Source organism: Vidua macroura, chromosome 10 (assembly GCF_024509145.1).
Source record: "Vidua macroura isolate BioBank_ID:100142 chromosome 10, ASM2450914v1, whole genome shotgun sequence".
NCBI classification, from domain to species: domain Eukaryota; kingdom Metazoa; phylum Chordata; class Aves; order Passeriformes; family Viduidae; genus Vidua; species Vidua macroura.
The window spans coordinates 16,518,796-16,536,889 of NC_071580.1; the positions used below are offsets into that span (position 1 = coordinate 16,518,796).

At 39.9% G+C, this 18,094-nt stretch overlaps 1 long non-coding RNA gene across 1 annotated transcript in view; it reads right to left on the minus strand.

Annotated features, from left to right (window-relative positions):
- Positions 1–18,094, minus strand: part of LOC128812288 (uncharacterized) — a 111,220-nt gene that overhangs the window by 17,419 nt on the left and 75,707 nt on the right. Inside the window, exons 5-6 of the long non-coding RNA XR_008438678.1 lie at positions 6,997–7,198; positions 2,650–2,758 (exon numbers count right to left, since the gene is read on the minus strand). This is a non-coding gene — a long non-coding RNA (uncharacterized LOC128812288). The remainder of the gene's footprint in view (positions 1–2,649; positions 2,759–6,996; positions 7,199–18,094) is intronic.

Consider the following 18,094-nt stretch of genomic DNA (forward strand, 5'->3'; position numbering starts at 1 on the left):
GTTTTAAATTGGGTGTAATATGCTCTTAGGCATACTGGAATGTTACCACAAAGCTACCTGTCAGCAGGCTCCACTTCTGTGCACTGCACCACAGAAATTATCGACACCTCATTGCCAGGTTGCTCAGCTAAAGGTAAATTGAGAAAAGGGAAAGCAAGATGAGAGCAATTTCTGTAGTCCTCTGCAGATCCAGGTGGCTTGCTGGAGGCCATGAAAAAGTTTTTCTTAAGGCTAATAAGGTAAAAAGGCTACTCTGAAGAGCAGGTTCTTCTGCTTCCATAGAAAAGCAAAAAGCATTTACCAGTCAGTTTGTCTCTTTGAGATTGTCTCTTTGAGACTGACAATCAAACCCCACAAAGGGCTGAGCTAATGCTCAATTGCCCTGGACAGGAGGTGATTTTTGTTTGCTTGGGTTTTTGTTTGGTTTTGGTTCTGTTTTTTTTGTTTGTTTTTATTTTGTTTTGTTTATTTTTTGTGGGGGTTTTTTGTTTGTTGTTTTTTTGTGGGGTTTTTGTTTGTTTGTTTTTGTTTTGTTTTTGTTTTTTTTGTTTTCTTTCTTTTTAGTTTATTGCGGAGTCTCTCTTTCAGCTGGAGCTGAAACCCCAGCTTTTTAATGAACTAACAAAGGCAAATTTCATATTACACCCATCCACCCCCAACATTTGAACATAAGGAAATTTGCAAAGGGAAAGGGGAAATGGAGTTTTATGTTTCAATGGACCAAAAGTATTGGAATATTGATGTTGCACATAGGAATTGAGCTTATGTTTTACATTACAGTCAAGCATTCCTGTAGCTTCAGACAAATAAATAAAGGCTGCTGAGAGAATGACACGCTGTTCAGTTAGTGTCTAACAGTGGTAGGTTTGGCCTGCAGGGGCACAGAAACATTCCCCATACTACCTGGAATGGGTTTATAGCCTTGCAAAAGAAGAATGTCACGGCTTGTGCAGCTTGGCAGATCATTCATGACTCAGTCACTGCACACAGAGCATTGGCTTCTGCTGTATCTGAGGGTGCTTGACATCTCTTAAAGTCATGCCAAAAGTACTGCAAGTTGGCCTCTCAGAAAACAAGGCACATTAAGTTAGAGACCACGTCTGAAAACTTCAGTTGATTTGCTTCACATGAACTTGAATTGAACCTCAACCTTACAAAACAAGGCATATTAAAACATAAAAACAGCTGAATGGTAACCATGACAACACTACTTCCAAAAAACCCATAGGTATAGCCAACATTTATATATATACACTGCAAGGGATAATGCATTCTTTTGTACACTTATTAATACCAGTTCAAGCTGTGTGCATGGCTTTTCTTCAGCAAAACTGTAAGTTACACAGGAATTTCCAGATATTAATTTACCTTTGATGTTTTTTGCGACTCTGATAAGGCCCATGCAAAATGAAATTAGTCAAAATGTTCCAAGTTTTAGGCTTGTGTGCAATATGGTCTCAAAATATTGCTTCAATTTTAAAAGTCTGTCTTGTGGCAAAATCTGTGCTGCAACTATGTGCGGCATTCCACTGAGCCATAATATTAATTATAACATTTTAATTTCTTTTATTTTTTAATTGTGACAGAAAGAGTGACTTTTTTAATTGCTGTATTTTAGGAAGATGAATGCCAATTTTTTTTTAATAGATTATTATGTTAAATGAACCTTTATTCCATCTAGATGTCTGCTATTTTTCAGTCTTTGAACTAAAGGACGATTCTTTAATTTGGGCTCTTGTCAGCACTGATGTAAAGTGCTTTATGTCTCATTTTTATAACCCATTTCATCCCAAATGGGGTTCATTTTTAATCCCTTTTTCTCTAGCTAAATAGAGGAATACAGCCCTTTCCATCAGTTTGGAGAGGAATATGTTTCGTTTATTTTGAAATACCTGCCAAGGGACATTTTCGTAAATGAGTATTTTCTAATCTGTAATTAGTATCACAAATACTTTTGCTGCCTGCACATTCTTCCAGTGAAAGGTTGTGTAGAGCAGTCACTGCATTCTGCATGTCCTGTGGGAGTGTGTGAGGAGCTACACACTCCCCTTTCACACAGTGAACAAAAGCTAAACTCTTGCCTTCTTTTATTTCTTTCTTTTCCTTAGGTCTGAAATGCTAAAACTATAAGTGCAGTCCTGAGGGCTGAATACTGATGCTCAGACCTTCTTGGGTGGTATCAGGGTAAGGCTGTGATTCATCTGCCATCTCTTTTTTTGCAATTACATTGCTTTTCTGACCTGTTATATATTTACTTCATAGCATAGATACAGTGTTTACTACTTCTCTGGGGACATAATGAATTGCAAACACAATGTCCTTTGCCCCAGCAGGACTAGAGCATAAATAGTTCAGTTGCTATCAACCAGGAACACTAAACATATGTAATTCCTTATGTATTTTTATATGTATATATATTGTTATAGCTATATAAGATGTAGAAAATTGACAATGTCCAAATTTAACCCATTAACAAGTTGGGCACCTGTCTTTGGCATCAGCCACTTCTATTACACAGTACACAGAATCAATAGCAAAGGCAGCCTTAGAGTGCAAAAGTCTCTACTCTTGTACTGTTAATGCATATCATTCTTAGCTCATCTGTGACAAGCTATGTTAAAATTTTGCTAACTAGAACTGCAATCATACCTTTTAATCCACTCTGTGCTTTGGAAACTAGACCTGGCTTGCTTCTGGGCTGTCCTTAATAGCTGTGCCTGCAGTCTCAGAACAGTGATTTCAGTGAGGTTTATCCATCCTGCAGGGAGAAACCTTAAATATAACCCGGTGTTTAATTTGTCTTGACTTTCCCTGTTGGCTTCTCCCAGGCTAAAGCCAGAGTGTAAGCTGACACATAAGGAGTATGGATAAAATGGGTGCCAGGATTTGACTGTAAACTGCTGCCCAAATTAGCACAATGGTATAGTTACTATTAAAACAAATTGCTCAGTGTTGTAAAGAGACCTCCAAAAGTTGAATTTGTAAAGCTCTGATGGTCTTAAGCACAGGGATCTACTTCTTGCCTTTTCAAAATACAGAGCTTGAGAATAAAAACGTTCATTGCCCTTTTCACTTGCCTGTTTCAGGGTTCATGTAGTTTATATTTAATTAATTTGCAGATGAAAGGTCTGGTATGTAAGCACCAGTTATGAGTGACAGCTGCAGTGACAGTGGCATCCACCTCCTGTTGAGATTTTTTGGCCTAAGCTTTCCTTAGTGTGTGGAACCTTGTTCTCCTCTAGGGTCAGTAGGAATATGTGATCCAAAACATCCCATCCCATCTCCATCTGGATGTTCCCCTCCTTTCTTCATCCAGCTCTTTTTGCATGAATGCTACTGCATGAAAGGTACCACAAGACAGTGCTAAGGGCACAAATTAAACTCATTAATTGTTCTAGGAGTTAGAAATGAAAGAACAGTGACACCCTGGAGGCATTAAGGACAGAAGAATTATGGCATAAGCAACAAAATCTGTCAATCCTCTCGGTGCAACTCTCTGTTTTTTCATTCATCCTGGGTGCTGCTCTTAGGATATGAGCTCCCACCATGACAGCAGCCCATGCCCACTGCTGGCACCATGTCCCCTGCCATCAGCTTCTGTGACTAATGCCCACTCAGGCTGCTGGGCAGGCAGAAGTCCAGCCTGGAATCAGCCATAGCACTGCTGCATCTTTGGGTGTAACATGCACTAAATGAAATGGCAAGCAATGCCCTTCCATAGCTATACAGGGCCATCCTTTGTTCTTTAATGCAGTTGGCCAAGAAAACTCAACAGTGAGAGCAAGGTTAGCTGGGATTGATGTTGCTGTGATGCTGTAAAATCTTTAGTGAAATGGAGTTTGTAGCTGCTAATACTCCCCCTCTCCTCCCAGGCAAGTTAACACCACCCCACTGCAGAGGCTGTGCTGAGGTACCAGCCCAGCTGTGTGGGGCATCACCATGCAAGGCTCTGTGCTGGGCTGTGCTGCTCACCAACCTGTCTGGGGCCTACTCCAGTGGGGCTTGTGCAAAAATCCCAGATCTCTGCAGTAAGATTTAAATTCTGGTTTGTAGAGAAAATGGAGGAATGTTCTGCCTCACAGTCCGCTGTGAGAAATTACTGCTTCCCCAAATGATTCAGGTCTTTAGGAGACAATCAACAAATTGACTATTTCTCCTGTAAACAGGAAAAACACATCCCTTACTGCTGCAGAGGTTCCTAAATGAGGCACAGCTGGATGGCTGCCAGTAAAGCCTTAGTATAGTAGTTGGCTGGGAAGCAAGGATGCCCTGGCAACCACATGTTTGTTAGTGAGGATGCTGCGTAACTTTTAACAAATGGTTGTGAGCTAAGGCTGGGGGTGGGGGTGTGGTGAGGAGGGAGGTCTGCTTCCCAGAGATTTACACAGGAGCTGCTACAGAGAAGGTAAGCACTCTCCATGGAAAGCAGTGCTGGAACAATGGAACCTTAGGTTTTTAAGGCTAAAGAGCCTTCATTTTGTAGGTATACTTAATTCTTTCTTATATCTTCTTGAAGCTACAAATGTGGCAAGGTGTCTCATCACCACAGGGCAGATCCAAGGGAAGATTACACAGGCTCCTTTTGAAAATAACAAAAATTAAAGCTTACAGAGAAAAAAGGTGAAAAAGCTGGCTTATGAACTGTGATTGGTTTGGGTTGCACTAACATATACTTGATCCCTGATTTACTTTTGTAACTTCAATCTCTTCCTTTGTGTAAGTAAGTGTGGATCAGTACACTACTAGTTAAGGAATAATTATAATTTTGACATAGGTACTGATGGTTTTTCTTGCTCTCCTAAAAAGCTAGGTCAGGTCCCTTCTTGTATACTGAGAAAGAAAGGTAAGTTCTTTTCAGATAATTCCTACACATCATTTGTTGATGTCAGCCTGGGGCAAAGATCTCCAGGGTAAAGGTTTTCATGCTTTCATAAATCTAAACTTCTGAGGAAGACAATAGTGCAAAGACAAGTCTCTTAAATAAATCTGCAGAGTACCATAACAGTTGCAGCTATTAACTGAGGCCTTGCAAGCATGTTCATTAATTCTGTCTACTAATGACAGCCCAAAGCCTACAGCAGCTTTTTGTGAGGGCAGGTGAGATCTGGTGACCTTGCACAAGTATTCACCGGGTGGTTCCTCTTCCAAACCTGTGCACAACAGGAATGGTCACTGCTGAGGAACAGATGTGTTTAACGTCACAGAGAGCTCCAGTTCATTGAGCTGGGGAGCAAACTCAGGGGCATAGCTCATGTATTTCACAAAGTTGGTGTAAATCTTATTATTTGATAGTATTAGTTAATATTTACAAAGTATTTTAAATTCCCAGAGAAATCATTATAAACTTGTTGTAGACATTATTATTCCTATTACTGTCAGGAACAATATTGTGTTTTATAATCTACACAAATGCTAATATTGTTTTGTTTCTTAAGAGTACTTATGTGCTTTATAAAATGTCGTGTATTGTTGTCTGTGTCCTCTGATCCATGGTAACTTCATAATGATATGAAACATTGACATTTGGGGATTGGTTTTTACTGTCTTTTTTTCATACAGACTTCCATGGAGGATTTGCTAATGGTATATGTGTGTGTTTGAATTAAACCCTTTAATGCTAGGGGAGGAGATCAGTTTGACATGGAATTCAGCAGCTGTTGTTTCTTTAAAGAGAAAAGGCCTGCTGGATTTAAGTGTGTTTGAGTATATCTGGTTGACTGAACAGTTTCCTCAAGGAAGTATTCATTCAGTCAATGTCCTGAAGGGTTAAGAAAACAGAAACCCATAGTGTTACTGAGTTGTTGTTATGTACGTTGCCAAGGGAACTGTAACTGGAATGTTTAAATGTGTTGTTTCTCCCCAAACCCACAGGAGTGGAGCTTGAGTGTCTTGGTGTGCCCTAATCCTCAAAATTAGTTTCTGTGTGGTGGGGGGGGCTTATGGGGCTGATCAGACTAAATACTTGTAAGTGACACTGGGTAACATTCCCACCATGCTGGACAGAGTGACTTTAGCATCATGCCCATCGCTTAGGAGAATCACAACCAAAAGCAGAAAAGGGAGTATATTAAAAGCCTCCCTTTTTGCTTCTCCCTGAACCCTGTGGATTTCTTTTCGTAATGCATGTTATAGAAATTAATGATTTCCAAGGAGATCTCCTTAACACTTTGGTAAGAGAAATCCATTGATTAATCTTGACTCAGATCTTTAGTATTGGTATTGTTTTGTCCCACGTGCCATTTAATTTGCTTCACTGGTGGGAGGAACCTTTGCTGCAAATGACCATTTCAACAGAAGAGGCAAATTTTAGCCTTGTTTCCATGTAAAGGCCAGGCTCTTGCACTGCAACAGATCAGTCTGCAGAAAGTCTAATCGAGCACTTCTTATTGCCAGATAATTGCTGTAAGAAAAATACCTAAATGTATCTGTAGAGGTCAATTGTGCCATAGATATTTCAAGAACCTGGGAACAACCCTTCCAAAGCCTTCCACTGGGCCATCACTCCCAAATGTTTAGCCTATTCTACCGCTGTGGTTTTTTCATGGCTGGTTGGCAGCACTCAGTTGAGTCAAAAGTAGCTGAGCAGCACTCCATCCCTTGTTGAGTCAAACACTTTGCCAAGCAAAAACTGACCCACACTTTGACTGATTTATGTATTTCTTCTGGTATGTGGGAGGATTTGCATTCAGGGGAATGTTTTCACTTTTGTGCTTGTGGCCCCTCCTATCACTCAACATAAGGTTTTTAATATGGTCCAAGATAATTCTGTCTTAATATTCTTTGAACCAAGTGTAGTTGCAATAGATGTGGAAAACACAGATTACCTTCTCCTTGCAGCTGCCCCTCAAGTGCAAAAGCTCAATGCTTTCCCAAGGCACATTTTATGAACACCTGATAATTCTTATTGCCTCCAAAGCAGGACCCACATCCTGAGGTACAGACAACCTGAGACAGAGGAAGGTCCCCAGCTGGTGAGTGTTGGGTCAGATTACACACCTTTTATCCACAAAAGTCCTGTGTACACACCTTGTTGTGATATTTCCTTTTTTTCTTTGTTGTTGTTCTTTTCTCAGTATGAAACCATTGATATACAGTCCAAGGGGCCTTTCTTTCTGCATCCAGATAAAACAGTGAGTTTAGGCTTTGTCATGTCCTGGGGTCCTCATCCTCCAGTTGTCCACACTGGGAGTCTCCTGAACTGAAAAACATTGAGGAAGATTGGTTCACAGTCAGGTCTTGTACCAGTTGGTTTCAAAACTTCTTTCAAGATCTTAGATTTATAAAAGTTTAGAAAGCAGACATAGTGATAGTAGAATCCTGGGGAGTCAATGCTTCCCTCAGTGCTCAGAGGCTAAGTGTCCTATTTCCACTAGGATCAGAATGAGAGGACAGTGCTAAGGCTTGGGAATGCTGACACCACACATTTCCCAGATGTGATGAAATCTTACGATTTAAAATAAAAGAACAAAGAAATAAAAGCTGAAGCTTGATCAGTGATTTCTGTGTCTCTTTTACTCCACGACTTTTGATATTGTGATGCAAAGAGGGACAACTCACAAACATTATTTTTTTTGTTTATTCTAATTACCTATGTTTGTGCTTTCTGAAACTCCTGCACAAGTTAGTTTGACCAGGCGTTTCTGCACAGTTCTGAAAGTTTTATGTAGGGCAGCACTGAGGTGCATTGGCAGGAGCTGAATGTGGTTTTCCTACAATCTTGTTGGCTCAGGTTTGTACTTCATCACCCAGATATACCTATATTTTTATTTAAAATAGTCTCTTAGAAGTCTCTTTAGGCATTCTCAAGTCTTGTAAACTGAATGCAAAACAGAAGCTACGAGATGAGCTGAGTTCACTATGTAAAAGACAAAGAACCTGTTAAAAACCCATAAAAAGCAATGTAACCAAAGCCCTGCACTCCTCAGAAGAGTTAATCCTGCAATGGGTGTTAAACTCCAGAGCCCTAATGATGGGGCACTCCTTACCTCTCTTCCTTTGCCATTTGCAACCACAAGGTGAGGATGAGCAAAAATCTGACTTTTTCCTTTTATTAGGTGCGGGAAACTTTTGTTTTGGCAGTGCTTCTTTTTGTCATTCATAGAGTTTGTTTTTCTCTTGATTTTTTTGGGCACTTTTTATTTCCTGTCAGAGTGTGGAGGAGAAAGCTGTTCTAGTCTGTAAGTTATGCACCCCTTACAGTGCCCCTTAGTTACACAGCACAAGGAAAAGAGAAACAGAATCCATGGCACCATGCAGAAATGCTGCACTATATAGTTTGCCCTGGTTAAACATTTCCAGAAAGGGAATAACACAACACTGTGGAGCTCCTGAATGTCTTTGGCCCTTGTGCTGCAGAGGTGAAGGCATTTAGGGTTAAACTGAAATGGTGCTGGATTCTGGGCAAATCGGTTTTCAGATCTGAGCTGCACAGATCAGAATTATTTCCTTTTCATATTAACACAACACTATCTCCTCCATACCTGAAATAAGTGGCAACTGGAGCCTTGAAAAGCAATATGCAACAGCTGTGTGAGAATTTAATTTGATATAGCCACATGCTCCCCTCTTCAGCCACCTTTTTTGATCTTTCTTAAAACTACTTATAATATCTACAAAATACTGAAAATCTTGTATGTACAGATTTTTTTGGTAGTATGTAATTCTGTCATTTTTTGCCTTGTCTTCTCCACATGCAGGGAGATGTCAAACTGGAAAAGAAAGAATGGTTATTTACATTTTTTGAAGCCTACAAGAGGGAAGAGTTGCATTTTTGCATTGAGTTTGGGATGGTCTCACTTTCTCTTCAGCACTTACCTTGCAATTCACTTTATCTTGCTCTAAAATGTTTTGGTAGGGAACGTGAGCACTGAATCTAATCAGCTCCTTATAGCTGCTGGGGTTTTCTGAATTCTCCCTCAGTGCATTCATGGCTAGTGGTGCCTAATGACAGAATGGATCAAACTATTAGACTTAAAAAGTGGCTTACATGAAATTTGAATGTGCGACTGTAGTTTGTGAATCTTGTGCCAGCTGTTTCGTCTTTGCTGCTAATATTTGAACCTTGCGCATTCCTACATTCCTGTGCATATGCTTTAAAGATGCAAGATCAAACCCATTATCTGTTTATACTTATGCTTGTCCTTAAAGCATGTAGACTTTAAAGCTGCAAGGACTACTCAAAGCTAACTTTGTCTATGAGAGGCTGAGTCCATGCAAAAGGCTGGATGGTAGAGCAGGTTCTGGTTGTGCTCAAAATCAACTGCAAGTGGGAGACAACAGGATTTTAACAATGTAAACAAGAAAAAAAGAGTACCCATTAAAAGGGTATGTTGGAATTACATGGTAGCTGAGAACAAGTTTCCACAGCAAATGTACTATTAACTAAGAGAAAAGCTCTTTCTGATTTGTTGTAAACTCTGAATTATGGTTTATCTGCTGTTCTACCTATTAATATTTTTCTATTATGTTCAATTAATTTGTTATTGGAAAAACACTGAGGCCAGCAGTCGTACAGCGACTCGAACCTTTCAGCACAGTCAGATGCTGGGGACGCTGGTGCATATCTGCCTTTTCTGCCAAGGGAACAGCAGCAACCCCAGCAGAACCATGGCCTTTGGTTAGCCCCTGCATTTTTACACTAGGATTTGTTCAGTTGATATAAAATGGTAACTCAGGCAGTCCAAGTCAACACTACAGGGGGCCTCTATAGGGGAAAACACAACCCCTAAACAGGATTCCAGAGTCCCCCCCTCAGGTTCCAAGAATGCGGTTTTAACCATCCCTAAGACGAACCCCCCACCAACTTTTACAGAGGCCACCCTCTGCTCACAAAACCTAGTCCCTTCCCTGAAGGCATTCAGGATCCTTTGAAATGGAAAATTTATGCTGTACTGAAATAGTTCATACTATAATAAACAACTAGTGCCATCATTCTGCTGGTATTCAGAGTGCAATTAAACCTGAATCTCATGTGAGGACTCCATTTGGGGTGGAAGGTGGTGTTGTGGGGAGGACAGGCAGCTCACCCCAAGAATCTTTCCTGCTGCAGCAGGTTTTACTGCTTGTACTCCCTGCCCCTGCGTGAGCAGCCCCCTTCTCCCTCCCCACATTTACACAAGGCATGGGGGCTTGTGGGGGATTATATAACTTACAGGTCAATTTGTTGTTTGGGCAGAAGAATGTGATATGTTGGCCGAAGCTGTTTGTTTGCTTAAGTTCTCAGAGTTCAATGAGGTCATTTTCTCATCTTCCCTGTGTTTTCTGTATTTTCCACAGACCTGCCAGCCTCAAACAACACCCTCTTTCTTCACATTAGAAATGGAAACACGTCCTCTGCAGGAATTTTCCACTTAATAGCTCCTGCTTTCCTACCGGGGGCCTCAGTGCACCACCACTGCAATGCTGTATTTCTTTCCACTGCAGTTTGACATTTTGCAGCCAGAACAACGAACGGCATTCACTCCATCCTGATTTTTGAAAAACATATCTCTATAGGCCCACAGAACGCACCCAGTGCAGCAATCACGAGGGGAAAATGGCTAAGGTATTTAAACATCATTACATGTCACTGAGACTATGACATTGTCTGGTAAAAATGCTCTTTTATAGAGTTGCTTTCCCTTACTCCCCATTGCTCCCCCCTCCAACCCTTTATAGACACACACGCAGACACCAAACCTCTGCCCTGCTCTCCCACCACCAGCCACTCTCTTGTTCTACACCCGGTTGTAATTATTTGCCTTTGTCAATTATTTCCTTTGCACAATATTTGCAAACTGTGTATCAGGTCCTGACACTGTGAGAAGCAGAAAAGCACATTGCAGATAATCTGAGCAGTAAACAAGAAGCCTGCTTTAAAATGCACCGAGTGACCTGTCTGAAGGCAGCAAAATTTGCAGATTGTTTACTGCTGAGATGCAGTGATGTCGCTGAAATGCAGCAGCTTGAAGATTGGAGCAAAATGGGATCTCACATACTCGGTCAAGCACAACCTGTAATTTTTTATTTATTGTTTCTGTTCTGTTTTTCTTTAAGTTAGAGCTGTATTATAAATTATTAAAAGCTATTTTCTAAAAACCCCTTTGCTGTGTCTATGAAAAAAAAAAAATTCCTTTACAGGGGGAGAAATGAATGGAAGTAAACATGTTTATTGCTAGAAGGAAGGTTTCCCCTGTCTGCGCAGTGGTAGAGTCTCAGACAGCAAGGTCCCAGTAGGTCAGACTGGCACATTGAATTGCGTATCAAATGAAACTGGTATTCTGGAAAAGGGGTGGAAAGAGGAAGAGGGGTGTTAGTGAGGAGGTTGCTCGGGCCAGGAGGGTGGGCCACTGAAAAACAACAAGTTAAAAAATAGGATTGATGATTTGCAGGACACCTAGGGTATTTCTTTCAGGGGGTATTACTTCCACTTTTAACCAGGAACAAGAGCTAGAAGAAAAAAAAGCGGCAGGAGCTGACAGCTTTGTGCTGATCAAAGGGACAGAGCATTGAATGCCTTCTTTTGCTAGCTATTTATTAGAGAGAGAGAAGGGCTCCTTTGCCATTCTACTTAGGAGAGAAGGGATTAAAGATCAAAAAAAAAAAAAGGAGGGGGACCGGCATGAGCTCTTTGTTCAGAAAATATTTCCCTCTTTTTTTTTTTTTTTATGGTGTGCCGTGCTGTCCACTACAAGACAAAAACACCATTTCTTTTTATAGCATTACTCCCTTTCTTTTCTCACTGACCAAAATTTCTAGTGATAAACAATTCCAGTAGCTTTTTATTTTTTTTTAATGTAAAGAAGGACCCCTTTGGGAAACTTAGTTAACTGTCTTTTAGCCTGATTAACCTAGGAAATAAAGTTTAAATGCACTGCTGGGATTCTATTAGGATCATCAGTTCATACAGATAACAGCAAAAGGTGTTAAAATGCACTTCACTGGCGCAAGTGATCTCATGTTGTAAAAATGATTATCCCCAGCAGAACAGGGAAGGATTAAGGGGCCGTGTCTACACTGGGAAACTCCATAAGTGTTTTATTAGCATTAGTACATGTATTAATCACACAGACACACAAAAAGGGCCCGTCAGGATGGTGGCAAATGACAGAGTGCATTAAACCTACTCTCTTATGTCAGTGGAATGTGAGCATCTTTATTCCTAGAATTGATATAAAGCTGTTAAGTAGCATGAATGAAGCTGGGGAAAGCCTGCTTGTATGACTGTGGATCATTGTGGATTACCTAAAAAGAGAAACTGCTTCTGAAGTAAGGCACTCCCATTGCAGAGCTGTTGAAGAAATGTGGGGTAAATTTGGTGTTCCAGCCTCAAATCAGTTGAACTACACTGCGGATGTTTTATCGCAGTGCCCTAACTGCTCATTTATATTCTGATATCTGTTACGTAGATCAGAAAGGAAAAGTCTATCCATGTCCCATGCTTCTGCTCCATCCTCTGCTCCTTAGTTCAGGTTGCTGCTTCCCAGCACGAGTGAGAGTTGGGCTAAATGGCCGTGCAAGCAAGGCTGAGGTAACACTGATAGATACAAATGCTGTTGACCAGACATGTGAATAATTCAGCAGATGATCATCATGGAGTTTGAGATGAGCAGAATTTTCCACACTTTCATTCCATTTCCATTTGCAGCCCCTAAATTTTGTTTCATCTTGATAGCAACCACAAATAAAAAATGAAGCATTGCCAAATACATGGTGATTTTACAGCCAGCTTTTTATAAGGCCTATTGCCAACATTAGGTTAGCAAAACAGATACATGGTGATGATATTTAGGGTTCTTTTTGATCTCCAGCCTTCACCACCATGAAAACAAATGTAAGTCCTTTAGTGGAGATTAGGAATGCAAGTCTTGGAGAAAAAAAAAAGGGCTCATGGTTTTGCTGTAGTCTCCTTTCAGCTCTACTATGTTGACTATCACCATACTAGAGCAGCATCTAGGAAAGTCTTGATAAAAACTACTTTAGCGCCATGATGGATGTGATAGTGAGACACATTATTGACTTCATTGCTAAAAATATTATAGTTATACATGTTGAAATCCTGTCAAGAAATTGCCTCTTTCATTCCAATATTAAACACTTCTCTTTCAGTGGATATTTGGAATATTGTATATGTCTGTCACCACAGCAGTGACATTTGTTATTTTGTTCATCAAAATGTCACCTGCCTATCAAGATAGCTAAGATGAGTAAGACTGGGAAACTTTGTCGAATCATCATACACAGGCTTTTTTTCTGCCAGCAGATGTATTACATGAGACACTTACATTGATGTGGAATAGCAACAGAAGTCAGCTGCCTTGTCTGCAAAGTTAAAGAAATTACCATTTGCCTTACAAGGATATTTTAGTAATTCCTTCACAGCATTAAGGGGACAGATAGACTATAAAACCAGTCAGTCCCTGATAGTACAGGGTTCTTAGAGTACATAGACTTGCAAAGAACTTCGAGGAGGAAGGGGACTGTGAATATTAAGCATTTTAAGTGCCATAGTATTTTGAGCATGCTTAGCTAGATTACTTGGGTACCCTCAAAGCCTGAAAAAAAACTTAACTGAGGGCCTAGTAAATAGCCAGGTGACAAAAGAGACAGGAAATAGAATGCTAGAAAAGTGGAAATCAACTTCTAAACAGAGAAACAAAGAAGAAATGAAAAACCAAGCCCTTAAAAACACAGAGAGGGTTTTAGAAGTGACACCACTCTGACAGAAGATCAACAATGACAGAAGATCAACACTGTTTCAAATATACTGTATTTCTCCACCCACCCCTGAGTAGATCTTAAGTACCCTTCACTGCCTTGGAGTCAGATTTCAAGCCAAAATGTCTGTGTTACTAGTTTTGCAAGTGCTACCACTAATTGAAACCACATAATGTTGCAGATCTGAAATAAGGCAGGCAGGGCATCTCTGCTGAAAAGCTACCCAGCAGGACAACCCCTTTGTTCTCTTTTAAAATAAACTAATTCAAGGGAAATGTTGTCTAAATCATTACTTCTAAATGTATACAGAATTTCCTCCCTGCCCCTCCCCCCCGCCATTTTCCTGATGAGCTATCAAAGGACTTTGCTATTATTGTAAACTGCAAAAATGGTTTTAATATGCACTCTTGTCATTTCTAGGTGTATAAATTTTGCCTTTGCAGGGATTTTACATGGCACATATTGTGATCACCTGTGGGTAGGGTAGTTAATTAGCAGTCCAGGTCCTGTTTCATTTAATTTATACTGGAGCAATCTAAACTAGCAGAATGATCACAGCCACACTCAGTAATTTAACTCCCTCCTTTCAAAGCTGTTTTAGTAATTATACTTTGGTTGTAAGTTTTCAGAAAGCTTTTACAGTACTTGTTTCCTAGCCATGTAAGCTCCCTCCCTTTTCAGCTCCCCTCAATCCTGGCTTTTGTCCTTCTGGGTACTGTTGGCTGCATTCCATTAAGAAATTAGAAGGGATGCAGCTGTCATTATTTTGTCAATCGTAAAATCTAAGACATGGAAAAAGTCTTAGGAAGGCAGGGGAGTCATGTAACTTCTATTGAGAAGACAGATTATTCCTCAATACATCCAACAGTTCTTTCACTTGACCTAAAAGGAAAACTTTTATGTGGTGGACTTTTATGATCCAGGCTTGGATTTCCCAGTGGATCACTGAGATGTGTGCACATAAACATTACTTTATACTTGGTCTGGAAATTCACAAAAGCCACCCTCAGCACTTCTGGGGGAAGAACTCATATAATTTCATTTTGAGCCAATCATCATTAGAAGTTTTGTATCTATAGCAGTAATTTATCTACCTACATTAACACCCATGGCATAGACAATATACCTGCAGCCCAGACCAAACCAAAGCATGTTTCTTATCACACTGACTGGAAAAACAACAGCATGCAACTGGTAATGTGCATATAAGTTTTTCACTTGCAGCTTGGCAATGGAGGCCTTGCTCCCTGTGTGCCATTTTATAATTGATCCTATTTTACAGTGACTTTGAGATTTAGAAAGACTTTTGGGGATGGAAAGAGTTTAAAAACTCATGCTTTAGTTTTTCTCTCTGAATAGACACAAGAAAAATAATTTCACCGTAGTGTCAAGATTCCACAAAAAACCTGCAGTTTTGCCATTGGAATTTTGATTGCAGAGTGGCAGACAAATAGGTTAAGGCTTGTTTGTCGGTACTGTAAGAGAGCTGGCCTTTACTGATGCTGTTAGTGTTGCCAATTAACCATATTCTCATCAGGCATGCATCACAACATGAAATGAAGTAACTTTATAAATTCCTGTGAGTTTCTGTATGCCTGCTACAGATTATACACCAAAGATCAAACTTTTAACATCTGTTCATGCTGGAAAATATTTTTGTGTGTGTGTTTTCTTGGCTAAAAATTCTTATTTAAGTATGTCAAATAATTTGGTACTTATGAAAAATTCCTTCCTGACCAGTGTTCATCTTGTTTGTGTGTATGGAAGCACAAATCCCAACAGTTACATCACTTTTAACTTAAACAGCTGGTGGCAGTCTAATTATTTATTTTCTTGAGTCCATGGCCTTTGGAGACACAGATTTCCAGTCACTGGTTAGTTTCCAAGTAGTGGGAAACCTTTTGTAAAATATGGCACTTCAAGAGGAGGAGGAGGGAGGGCTTTACTTTAGAATAAGAAAAGTGTCTGTGGATTGTGTTTGAAGAGACAATGTATGATTAATGATTCTCTATTCACTGGAAAACGGCAACTCTTATTAAGTGAAATGAGAGTGCATCAGAGTAAAATGCAGCCTGACTGAAAAAAAGAACTGAGCCTAGGAAATCCAAACATCAACCTATTTTTCTGGGCAGTGAAAAACAAAATGTGGATGTATTAGGCTTGTATTTTCAGTGAAGAAGCCAGACATATTTCTCTCCACTATATAGATTGGTCCTGAACTCTGCCAAGGGTTGCATGTTGCTTGTCTGGGCTAATGAGTAAGTTATCAAAATATGAGATTTATGGCAACAGTTAAGGAATTAATGAGCAGAGTTCTGAGGGCTGAGGAAGCCTTTGCAAATCCCCAAAATAGAGAGAAATCTCTGCTTGAATCATCTTCTGTTGTGAGTTGGTATGGCATCTGCTGCTCCAAGTCTAAAAGTGGAATGAATAGACAAAGAGTTTCAGATGTACAAGCTATGCTTAATCACCAAATAATAACAAATAGGAACTCCCAACAGCCCTCTGTGAGATCACGTTCAAATTAGCTACACATTCAAGTTTTGGAGCAGCAATTTCCTCACTTCTATTTATGGGAAAACTGTAGTATATATACCAGCCACAGAACTTCAGTGTGACATGACATGGATGATTTCCTAATTGACTCACTCTCTATATTGCTTCATACATGGTCTTTTAGGAGCTTTTTTTCAATGAAGCTCACTGTAAAGGTCTTCTCAAGAGCAGCTCCTGGCCATCTTTTGGATGTGAAGAGCAAAAACGTTGTCAGGCATTTCATGGTGCCTAAGAGAAATGTTTTGTCTGTGAGCCTTTGTACATTAGTCCTAGCTATATCTATTTGCTTCCTGTGTTTTCATGTCAAACTGTGTCACATGACACAGAGAAGAGTTTGATTTCTACATAGTGTTTTTCATACTGAAATTATGCCACTAGACATAGGCAAGTTATGAGTGTTATCAGAGGCTGTTAAGTGTGCTTAGTGGGTAAGCTGAATAGGGAAGTCAAGTTGTGGTTAATAATAATTCACATAAAACCCAGACAATGAGAACTCTTGTTTGAGTGGGAGAGTAGGGAAATCTTGGCCACAGACTCAGAGTATATCACTGTATCCCTGACATTTTTTCCTTTCATTCTTTCCTCCCTCACCAAAACTCCCTCTTGGTTTTTAAAACTCAGAGAGCAGCAATCCAAACTTTACTTTTTATCTGCTCTTTAATGTGCCTTTTTCTCATTCTGGCAGCCATAAAATACTGCACTTTGCTGCATAAAGGATGAAGTGTTTTAGGAGTAGATTTCAAAGGTATTAGACACCTAAACAATACAGTTAGGATCACAGCAGGATTTTTCAAAGGTAAAAGCAGAAGTGGGAATTATGTGCCCTTTTGCTTCTTTAGCTGCCCACAAAATTAAAAAGAAGCAAAAAAACAACAACAAAAAATCCTGCTTTATTTCCTCTTGAGGGTAACTGGTCCAAGACCCACTTAGAGAGGAGCAGGGCTGAATCATTTTGGTTAAGAGGAAACGAGAACAGTCATTGGAAATAGTGGAACTTGTTTTAGTATTTCAGAAATATTGGGCCCATTAGAGTTTGTGTGGTGTTCTACAGAAAACGATGTGTGTTCTGTCCCTTGTGGTAGAACCCCCTCCAGCACAGCTCCACAAGAGTGTATCTGAAGCCCTCAGATTGCATTCTGCTCATGACACACATTTACATTCTGGGTACTAATGAAAATAAAGCAATGCTCCAAAAACTCACACCAGCAGCACTAATCTATTAATTCAAATAATATTCTGTGAGTTGCTGTCTGAACTATCTCTGCCAGATAGTTTAACACCATTCTATGGGTCTCTCTTGATGAAGCCAATCTATTTTGGATGAAGGTCTACCTTAATCAATGACATAAAGAGCATTTGCACATTTACCCAACGTGTGGAGCAACTGGTACCTGGCTGCTTATCATCTTCAACACTGGTATGTAGTCAGGTATTGAATACAGAGCCCTGGCCAGATACCCTGCCACTCAGAATCACTCATAACCTGATGTTAAAAGTTTCTTAAAAAGTAGAAGGCTTAAAGAGAGTTTTCTTACAGCATGAGAGAGTGGTGTGGATGTTCCTGTGTTTTTCGTTGCTGAAAATAAGATTTTTTTTTCCTATTTCTTGCATGTATAAATCATGCCTCTGCATTTCCACTACTTGGCTTTAAACAAACACAAAAATAATACAAATTGATGCCTGAAAGGGAAAGAATATGCTTTTTAGAAGACTGAGTGAAAACAAATGTCAGTTTTGGGTTGACTGAAACATTTCATTCCACCCAAAACCAGTTGGTCACACAAGGCTAAATAAAAGGTGCTAGAACCAAGCCATAAAAGCTGCTGCCCAAAGCAGAGCTGAA